This window comes from Belonocnema kinseyi, chromosome 1, assembly GCF_010883055.1.
Source record: "Belonocnema kinseyi isolate 2016_QV_RU_SX_M_011 chromosome 1, B_treatae_v1, whole genome shotgun sequence".
Lineage (NCBI taxonomy): Eukaryota > Metazoa > Arthropoda > Insecta > Hymenoptera > Cynipidae > Belonocnema > Belonocnema kinseyi.
The window spans coordinates 56,904,428-56,916,458 of NC_046657.1; positions in this window are offsets into that span (position 1 = coordinate 56,904,428).

Consider the following 12,031-nt stretch of genomic DNA (forward strand, 5'->3'; position numbering starts at 1 on the left):
CCCTCTAATAATACCCACACGCGTAACTCTAAAGTTAGGAATGAAAGCTTTAAGGTTAGGACATATCTTTTCCAAATTGTCTACAATTCTATTGGCTCCGGAACCAGTTTTGCAAAGGATTATGGTTCTACCTAGCCCCTTTTTTTTACATTCAATTACTTCGTCTTTAAAGTTTTTGTGTAAGATTTTTTCTAAAGAGAGGATCTGGATGGGAGGATTACAAGTCGAATCTATTTCCACGGTAAATGGGCCCTTATTATACTTCGAGTACGTGTTTGTCGGTCTGGGATTCACGTGGTTCGATGGAGAATTATTCAATTCCGTATGCCTGGATTTGTTTGAGTTATCATGTTCTCGCAAGCCTTCAGCCGGTCTCTTGACAGGTGTCTTCGCGGATTTGGACGGATGCTCAAATGAGACAGGCGTGGGAGGATCAGTATCCATAAAATTAGGACTAGAATTCACGAAATCAGAATCTACATTTGCATAATTATGATTACTCTGTGTGGAAGCCATCTCTAGGAGAAGCTCTCGTTGGGTTTCATCAAAAACCTCCTTATTTATGCTGTCTTCTATCTCCGTACCGTCATCGACAGACTTTGGATGACCAAACGACCCCATGCTTAGAAATCACGCTGGCCCAAGAGGCCAGCGATCTTGTGAACGACCACCTGTTTCTGTAGTTGCAGTTGAAGTCCGCTCAAAATAAATCAGAAAAATTCTATCTTTTTTTTTTTGTCACTACACCTTAAGCCTCCTTTTTTAATACGAGGGAAGATCACAGAGAGAAACGAAAGAAGATTCTTCCTTAATTATATAGGAGCCCAAGAAAAGCGATCCGCTCGTACAATCGCCATCTTCCTTTTTCATGTTTGCACTTGAAATGCAAATAAACATATTTGGTCTGACATGCGTATCAGTCTGGTATCAGCTGTGTCAAAGCAGCACTAGCGCAGCGAGTGGACAACTTCGAACTTCTACTACTTCTAGGGGTCTGTGGGTAAAACAGATTGCATGATTACCGTCAGAGAAAGTTAAAAGTCAAACTTCTGCTGTAAAACCTAAATCTGTCCGTCGATAATCATTATTTGCATAAATAAAATTTTTTCTTCCTCCAACTCTTTGCAAGGCCACAAACGATCCTTTAACATTTATTAACATTTCCCGAACAAAATTTCTGCGTTATTTAAACTTTTATTTTTCGATATGGGTGAAAAAATATTGATCTTAGAGCTGACTTGATCGGCTGTTAAACTCTTTACATGGCCTTAAGGGCATGTAATACTTAGAAAATTGTCGAATTTACCAGTTTTAGATTTCCCCGGCTTTTTTCTCTAGAATAATAAATATTTTGTCTTAAAAAATTGGTAAATAATAGCGAACATGCTAACGGACGTCCCCGCACACTTTTTTGTGGGTTAATTCAAAGAAGTTTTAATTTAGCAAAATGTGATTAATGCGCATAACGCTCAGGAAATAGTATCGATTTTTTCAGTGTTAAATTCCCCGGCTTTTTTCCTAGCATAAGAAATATTTTGCCTTCAAAATCTGGGAAATGATAGTGAACATGCTAACAGACGTCCCCGCACACTTTTTTTGTGTCTTTTTAGCAAAAAATTTTTGATATTGCTAACAACGTGTGTGTATATTTCGAGGTTATGTGTGTTACAATTCACCCGAGCGTTAATTCCAAACGACACAATATTTTTGGACGAAAACTTTAGACTTTCAAATAAACATAGTAACTAATCTCCCGGAACTAACCTTGTTTGCAGGCAATCAAAAAAGTTTATTTCATAAATAATTTCCAGATTATCGGAAAGGCAGAGATGAAAAACGACGTAACCTCAAAATAATGCATATGCATAAAATTTTTATTTAGCACAATAAATTTTTTTATTATTATCCCTCAAAAAAGAGTCCTGGAACGTCCGTTATGATATTTTATAGCATCTCCGAATTCAGTTTTTTAAAATTTTCATTTTTGTGGAAAAAAATCCGGGGAAACTGTAAGTATCACATGCCCTTAAAAATTATTTGGAAAACGCATCAAAAGTAATTTCTTAATCCTACATTAGAATTTTGGAGTATCCGATCAAAATATAATGCGATTTACATGCAAAAAATATGATAATTCCGGTGTTAGGAACAAAATTTCTTTAATTTAGCATTTTAAATGTTAATAAAAATATAATAAGAAGTTTTAGTTTTAAGAAAAAAATATTAGTTTCAATAGTATAAATATGATTTGATTATTTGTATACAATATTATATATTTTATAATATTTATACAATAATTAATTAGTCACAGTAAACTTAACAGAAATTTGGTTAAATTTCTAGAATCTAGACAACAAACTAAAAATGTTATTGATATATTTAGTGAATATTGTGTCACTTTCTTGTAATCCAGGTCCTCTTCAAGTTATTAAAAAATGTATGATATAACATTCATCAGTGCAGTGATTAATTGTTCTTAATTCATTTTTGGTAATTTTAGTAATTTTATTTTAAGTACCATTGTCGGAAATAAACAAAATTTTAATTTTAGGTATCGACAAAGACGAGATCAATCATTGGGAATGATTTATTTCTCTGACCTCAGAATTCATAACCTCTTTTTTATTTTAATTGAATTATTTATTATAAATATTAAATCTGAATATTCATATAATTCAAACTCAGCGCGCAAACAGTGATCAATCAAGTTGTCGGCGCAACGCAAGCGCAGTTTAAAGAGTTCCCAATAGTGGGGACACTGAATAACATTTGGGCGATGCCATGTTTGTCGCGTTACATCAAAAGATGGCGGACCTCCCCCTCGTTAAATCAACCCGCAATATCATACCTTGTCCCGTGTTTTATATGTCCATTTAAAAAAATTTAGGGACACCATCATCAAGACGTGGCCCTTTGAAAATCTGGTAAATCTCGAGAATTTTTCTATTACGTCAGAATTATGAGTGAAAAAATAAATTTACAAACGATTCTAACCGTTCAAATACTGTCGTCTGCTACCCGCTGATTTCTATCTTTCACAAAATTCATATTTATCGTGAAAATAATCATTTCCTCAACAAATTTTTTGATTTTTCAACATTTTATTGATCCGAGGATCTCGCCAAACCCCGGATATTCGACAAGTTTTCTTTCTTTCATTCGCAAATCCTTCAGAAAGAAAATATATTGAGTCAGTGCCGTACCTATAAAAAAATTCAAATTTGAATTTAACCATACAACCCTTAACTAAAATAGTTGAATTATCAACCAAGACGATTGACTACCTGCAAAAAAATATATTTTTTTAACTGAAATCTTGAACCAAATAATTGTATTTTCAACTAAAAGGCATCAATTAAAACATTCAACAATAAAAAACGAATTTAAACAAAATAATTAAATTTTTAACCAAGAAAATTAATTTTCAGCTAAAATAATAAATCTTTACATAGCATACTTGCAAATTCAACCAATATAAATTTTAGTTTTATATAAAAAACAGTTTAATTTTACACAAAAATATATTTTTTTAAATAAAAAAATAATTGAGTTTATCCAATTACAAATCTTTAACAAAAAATTTAAATTTTTAATCAAAGAAATGCATTTTTAAGCCAAGGAGATTAATTTTTTTAATTGAATTTTAAACCAAGAAAATAAATTTACCGACTAAATAATGAATACCAAAATAGTCCAATTTTAAACCAAAAAATTATTTTTCTTTTAAAAATGACGAATTTCCTGAAAAATACATGAATCTTCAACTAAAAAAAAAACATTTTTTAAACAAAAACAAAAAATTTCAACCAAAAATTTAATAGTTAAACTTTCAGTTTAAAAAATTAATTTTCATACAAAGAGATGAAATTTCATTTAAAATGATCAGCCTTCAGTGTAAAAAATTAATTTTTAACAAAAAATTTTACTTTTAATCAAGTTGTTGAATTTTCAATAATAAAAAAAAAATGATTTTCATCGAAGAAGATTAATTTTCTGCCGAAAAAGACAAATTTTCAACTAAAAAAAAATGTTTTTGCTAAAAATGGAGTAGTTAAATATTCAAAATGAAAAAAATAATTTTCTACCTTTAAAGGCGAATTTTCAATGAAACAGTGTATTTTTACACCAAGAGGATTAGTTTTTAACTAAAATGGTAAATTTTTACCTAAAAAAGTTTGCTTTTAGACCGAAAGAATACACTTATCATTAAAAAAGACGAATTTTTAATAAAATACATAAACTTTCAACTAAAAAAGACAAATGTGCAATTAGAAAAGAAATGGTAAAGTTTTTAGTCAAATAAATTAATTTTCAACCAAAGAGATAAATTTTAAACAGATTACCTTAGTTTTAAAGGAAGATGACGAATTTTCAAAAAAAAAAAATGTCTACTAAAAATGGAATAGTTAAAATATTTAATTTAAAAAATTTAATTTTTTACCATAAAAGACGAATTTTCAATAAAAAAAAAAGGTTAAATTTTACACCAGAGGATTAATTTTTAACTAAAATGGTAAATTTTCAACTTTTTAATCAAAAAAGACGAATTTCCTGAAAAATACATGAATTTTTAATAAAATATATGAATTTTTAACCAAAAAAAGACAAAATTACAATTAGAAATAAAATGGCAAAAGTTTCAGTTGAAAAATTAATTTTCTACCTAAATAGATGAATTTTCAACAAAATAGTTAAATTTTATATCGAGATTATCAATTTTATACCAAAAAATACTAATTTTCTGAAAAATACATGAACTTTCAATTAAACAAAAATAAATTTTCGATTTGAAAGGAAAATCAATCAAAAAGAGATAAATTTTCAATTAAAATTATGAACAAAAAAATTAGTTTTTCACAAAAGATTTTACTTTTTACCAAGTTGTTGAATTTCCAACTCAAAAAGATAAATTTTCAACTAAAAATGGAATAGTTCAATATTCAGTTTAAACAATTAATTTTCTACCAAAAGAAAAATTTTCTGAAAAATACATCAATTTCCAGATAAAAAAATTTTTCAAATAAACAAAAGTCCAACAAAAAATCTAATAGTTAAATTTGATATAAAAAAATTAATTTTCTTCGATGAAAACTAATTTTCTACCGAAAAAGACGAATTTTCATCAAAATACATGAATTTTCAACTGAAAAAAATGTCAACCAATAAGATTATCTACTGAAAAAGACCAATTTTTAACATAATACAGGAATTTTCAACTAAAAATTTAATTGTTAAATTTTTCTACCAAAAAATGACGAATTTTAAACAAAATAGTTAAATTTGAAGCAAAGAGGATTCAGTTGGAATTAAAATGATAATTCTTTAACTGGAATAGTATAATTTTAAACCGAAATGTACATTTTTTATTTAAAAAAAAGGAATTTTCTAAAAAAATACATGAGTTTTTAAGAAAATAATTAATTTTCATCTTAAAAAAAAAAACAGTTTTTAACCAAAAATTGATTAGTTAAATTTTCCGTTAAAAAATTAATTTTCTACCAAAACAAATGAATTTCCAAACAAAGAGTTAAATTTTGAACTAAGAAGATTATTTTATAGAAAAACAACGAATTTTCTGAAGAAAAAAAACAGGAATTTTCAACTAAAAATTTAATTGTTAAATTTTTCTACCAAAAAATGACGAATATTAAACAAAATAATTAAATTTGAAGCAAAGAGGATTCATTTTGAATTAAAATGATAATTCTTCAACTGGAATAGTATAATTTTAAACCGAAATGTACATTTTTTATTAAAAAAAATAGGAATTTTCTAAAAAAAATACATGAGTTTTTAAGAAAATAATTAATTGTCATCTTAAAAAAAAAACAGTTTTTAACCAAAAATTGGTTAGTTAAATTTTCCGTTAAAAAATTAATTTTCTACGAAAACAAATGAATTTCCAAACAAAGAGTTAAATTTTGAACTAAGAAGATTATTTTATAGAAAAACAACGAATTTTCTGAAGAAAAAAAAACAGGAATTTTCAACTAAAAATTTAATTGTTAAATTTGTTTACCAAAAAATGACGAACTTTAAACAAAATAGTTAAATTTGAAGCAAAGAGGATTCATTTGGAATTAAAATGATAGTTCTTCAACTGGAATAATTTTATTTTAAATCGAAATGTACTTTAAAAAAAATAGGAATTTCCTAAAAAAAAATACATGAGTTTTTAACAAAATATATTAATTTTCATCTTTAAAAAAAAAACAGTTTTTAACCAAACATTGATTAGTTAAATTTTCCGTTAAAAAATTAATTTTCTACCAAAAGAAATGAATTTCCAAACAAAGAGTTAAATTTTGGGCTAAGAAGAGTATTTTATAGAAAAACGACGAATTTTCTGAAGAAAAAAAACAGGAATTTTCAACTAAAAATGTAATCTTAAAGTATTCAGTTCCAAAATTTCATTTTATACCAAAAAAAAAAAGACGAACTTTCAAGAAAACAGTTAAATTTTAAGCCAGGACAATTAATTTTAACTAAAATGATAAATGCTCAATTGGAGTAGTTTAATTTTAAAGCCAAAGATACATTTTCTATCAAGACGAATTTTTTTAAAAGTATATTAATTTTTTAACAAAATAGATGAATTTTCTACTAAAATAAATTAATTTTCAACAAGATAGTTAAATTTTAAAGGGACAAGATTAATTTTATACAAAAAAGATGAAATTCCTAGGGGAAAAAACATGAAGTTTAAACTTAAAATATAAATTTTTGAATAAAAAAAAATATATAAACCAAAAAATTATTAGTTAAATCTTTAGTTAGAAGAATTCATTTCTAACAACAGATTTTACTTTTAACCAAGTTGCTGAATTTTTTTCAAAAAAATGTATTATCATCGAAGAATATTAATTTTCAACCAGTAAGATTATGTGCCCAAAAAGACGAATTTTTAACATGATACAGTAATTTTGAACCAAAAATATAATAGTTAAATATTCATATTAAAAAATTTATTTTCTACAAAGAAAACAATGGCTTTTCAACAAAATTGTTCAATTTTAAGTCAAGAGGATTAATTTTGAATTAAAATGATAAATTTTCAACTGGAATAGCTAAACAAAATACATGAATTTTCTATAAAAAAAAACAAGTTTAAAATTAACAATGAAACAGTAAAGTTTTTAGTAAAAAAAATTTCTATCAAAAGAAATGTATTTCCAAGAAAATAGTTAAATTTTATACGAAGAGGATTAATTTTTAACTAAAAAAGTTTGTTTTTGAAACGAAAGATACACTTTCTATTAGAAAAGACGAATTTTCTGAAAAATACATGAATGTTTAATAAAATACATGAATTTTCAACTAAAAAAGATACACTTTTAAATAAAAAAATATTAGTTAGATTTTCAGTATAAAAATTAATTTACAACCAAAGAGATAAATTTTCAATTAAAATTATGAATGTTCAACACGAAAACTAATTTTGAACAACGGATGTTATTTTTAACTAAAAATGATAAATTACAACCGAAAATGGAATAGTTTAATATTCATTTTCAAAATTAATTTTTTTAACAAAAAGACGAATATTCAACAAAATAGTTAAATTTTAAGCCAAGAGGATTAATTTTTTAGCCAGAAAGATGAATATTCAGCTAAAAAAGATAACTACTTTTTTTAATTATATGTTTCAAGTTAATATATTCATAAATATATTTTTTTTAAGATTCTTGAAAATTTTCAAAAAGATTTTTAAAGATTTTAGATATGCCCTTTAGTTAAGATTTCAGGAAAAACTTATTTGAAATATAAATAATAAATTAGATAACAAAGACGTATTTACTTATTTAATTGGAAATAAATATATACAGCAGTTTGTGAGACCCCCTGAGGTCTCACAGACAATTCCAGGTCACACAATTCGCCAGAGGTCGCACAGACCACCAAAGGTCGCACAGACCACCTGAAATCGTACGGACCGCCTGAGGTCTCACAGACCACCTGAAATCGCACAGACCCCTTACAATCGCACAGGTCACCTGTGGTCGCACAGACCATTTACTTACCTGGTAAATTTCTCTTTTTAGTACGTAAAAGGTAAATAAGAAACATCACTCTGGTGCATTCTAGTATATTTTTTGCATGAAAGAGAAAAACATCTCCTAATCCATATAGATATTAATATAATAATAATAATAATAATAATTAATAATATATTCATTTATATATAACTGATTAAAAATACAGGATTCTTCAGCGAAATGTTTGTCTAAAAATTGATTCTCCTTTTGTCAGACGAGAAAAATCAAAAGAAGATACTATTGGTACATCCTTAAGCGATAAATATATCATTATATTATTAATAATAATTCTTCCATTATCACTTCATATATAAATTCTTTAAACATGATACACTATGTACAAATAAGGCGGAGTGGGTCTCCGATCTAAAAAAAAGAAGAAGAAAAAAACCACTTTCTTTCCCTTTTTCGATTTTCGCCATTCAAATTCCCTTTTGAATTTTATTTTTTCTTTCCAATTTGTATTACACAATACATAAATATTAATTCTTAGAAGGGAAAGCGATTTTTTCTAATTCAGAGACGATAAAACGGCGTAACGATCACAGCGTTCAATTGTTAATTATTAATTATTAATTACTAGACTTGCAATTATTTTGCAGATTTTCCTGCGAATTATTCTTATTGTTCCGTGTCCACTTTACTCAATAGAATATATGATAAGGCCTCGGGCATTTCACTACTTCTCTCAGTCTCGAATATTTTCACTTCAATTTTTAATAATTTGAAATTTTTTTAAATTTATTTAACAGTCATTTCGATTGTTGTCAAGATTTGAAAGCTTAATTTGAAAAATCACCAAAATCGTGAGGAAAAATATTTTTAAAAAAAGCCTCGAATAGTCAAAAATAATGGAAGAGCCTAAAAAGTCTAAGAGTGAAGCAAAAAAAAATTTCAGAATGCAAAAACCAGGAAAATATTCGAGGCTGCAAACTATACAAATTTCACAAACTATCATATAAAAATGCGTTTTTTTGTTTAAATAACTATATTAATTTAATCATTTATATATAATTAACGCATTAATAATAATTAGCATTAACCGTTTCTGTTGAATCTTTTTTTTTATACTTCGGTGTAGGCGTTGTGCAATTATAATTCTGCGATATTCTTTTTGCAGGCGCTACTGTCTTTAATTAATTAACTATTAATTATTACAAATGAGACAGTGGTAAATAATATTCCCATATTGCCAAAATTACAGAATTACACTTTACTAACAAATAAACAGCAACCGTATTGCAAGGCAACTAACAAAATAGTCTTAAAAAAACGTTAGACTGTGTCGACTCAAACGCACAATCGTCCCTTGCCTTGGTTCGAAGTTCCAGGATAAATAAAAAAAGAAAAAAAACACAGGAGGCTCTATATGAGCTGGAGAATTTTTATCGATATTTATATCGATTCTAAAATAGGTGCAGTTAATTAAATTAAACGAACGAATATTTTGCTAAATTTTCTTTTCCAATAACGAGCTGCTCAGCATTTTTTTTAAATTGACTTCCTAAAATTCTTAATTTGGAAAATTGACAAAAAAATATGATTAATCGTCACCGATTAATAAAATTTATATACAAAATCTAGTTCTAAAAAAATAGACTTTCTGAACATCTCGTACTTAATTTTGAAAAATCACTATTTTCTAAAAAAAAAAGAACTTCGTTATACGAAGTAATCAATATAAAAGCCAACAGTAGAGTTCTAAAATATTAAAAAAATTAGGAAAAAAAAAACAAATTACAAATATTATTTCTAATTTTAAAAACGTGATTTTTTTCAAAATTCACAAAAGTGAAAAAAGTTAACTTCAACTTCTTTGCAATTTAAGGATAAAAAGTGTAAAAACTAAAATGCATAAAAACAAGATTTTATCTACATTTTCATGAAATGATTCCCTGGATGCAGGAAATCATATTATTTTTGGGCTTCTGATTCAAATTCCCAACAATTGGAGATCAGGACTTTCAATAAAATTCTACATGTTTTATTTTTTCGAAATGGGAAAGTGAAGCAATTTAAATTTCGCGCCACATTTAACTCAAGATAAGAGGTTAGGTTTAAGCAGAAAGTATCCTGACATAACCTCAAACTGCAGAAAAGTATTAATTTCAATGCATCATGGAAAAAGCAGTAAAAAATTTCTTTTGATGTTTTTATTTAATCTTACCAAACAGTCGTAATTTTTATCGAATAAAATGCCCGAAATTTTCAATTAAAATCCCTGAATTGTTTTAAAAATCTAAAAAAAATGTAGAATTTTCAACCAACGAAGCCAAGCTCAGATCGACGGTGCCTACGGTTCGACTCGATGCTCGTTAACGCTGTGCTCAACACAATAAACTCATTCGTTATAAAAAATAATAAGTAAATCTGTGACTATTTACAAAATGTACAAAAAGCAGACTACCTAAACAAAATCTGCTTCGGGACAGACCATTTCATTTCAATTACTTTTTGGTGCGCATGCGCGAAGAATGATTAAACTTCCTTTCAATTTTCGATCCAATTTTCATCCAATTTGTTAACATAACCTCAAATTAGTCCAAATTCTATGATATGCATCTATCAGACTTTTTTTTAAGGCACTCACTTTCTTATGAATGCCTTTAATATATGTTTTTTTTTTCGTTAATCCAATGATTCTCGTTTTAGTAAGTTTCAAAAACACTACAAAATTTTCATACATTTTAAAAAGAAGGGCCGAAAATTTTGAGAATTTAATGAGCATTTATGAGTGTTTTGAAGTAGAGTTTAAAAAAACGTATATTCTTATTCTATTATCTTTCAAAGCAAAAATATCTTTCTTTTTATACTTTTTCTTTTGCTTCAAATTGTAATCGTTTAAATAGCTAAAATAATTGAAATAACCTGAATAATAATTACATTATTTAATTTTCGGGAGAAAATGTTTCGCTTCAAATTAGGTATTTCAGGTATGGTGGGGGAAATCCAAGATGTCTGCACGCCGAGGGCCAAATAATACTACCAATTGCATAGGACAAAACTTGTTTCTTTTTCAATAACTTAGAAAATAATGATTTTTTAAAATAAGTCTATTGCAACATTATATTTTATTTTCCAAATGTTACTCAATTAAATTATAGAATCGATTTAAAAAAATTGGTAGACTTAATAATTTAATTGAATAGCTTTTAAAAATAAAAAATATTAAAACGCACTTATTATTAAAAATTATTTTTCTCCAAATTGCACAAAAATAGTACATTATGCACCTAGGGGAAGAAAAGGTCCTTCTTCCCTTGACGCATACGATATTTTTTTTAAACAAATTGATGATTTCAGACATTTAACGAAATACAGTCATAATTTCAGCCCATACTGAATTTCGAATTAAGGAAGCATGATTTACGGTAATTTCAAAAGTAATTTATCGTAATTTTACAAATAAATATGGTAACTCATCATAAATTACCCAAAATTCAATTTTAAGCATTATTATAAATTTCCTGAAATTTGTTGTTGTAATTTATAATAATACTGCAGGAAAATTGTGGTAACTTACAAAATATTGCTCAAAATTCAATTAAAAAGTTTCAATAAATTTCCGAAAAGTTATAGTAATTTTACAGGTAAATATGGTAAAAAATCAAAAATTAACCAAAATTTAATTTAAAAATTTTTTGTGAATAACCGGAAATTTATGAATTTTTGGGGAAATTATGGTAATATTACAGGTAATAACTGATAACTTTCAATAAATTGCTCAAAATTCAATTTAACAATGTCTATAAATTTTCGAAAACGCATGGAAATTTTTCTTCATTTATGGTAATTTTACAGGTAAGTATGGTGACTTACCATAAATGACCAAAAATTAATTTTCTTTAAATTTCCGGACATATATGATTAAAAAAAAAAATTTATAGAGCTATTACAGATAATTTATGCTAACTTACCATACATTGCTCATAATTCTATTTAAAAATGTCAATAAATTTCCGGAAAAGTATAACATTTTTTTTTAATTCATGGTT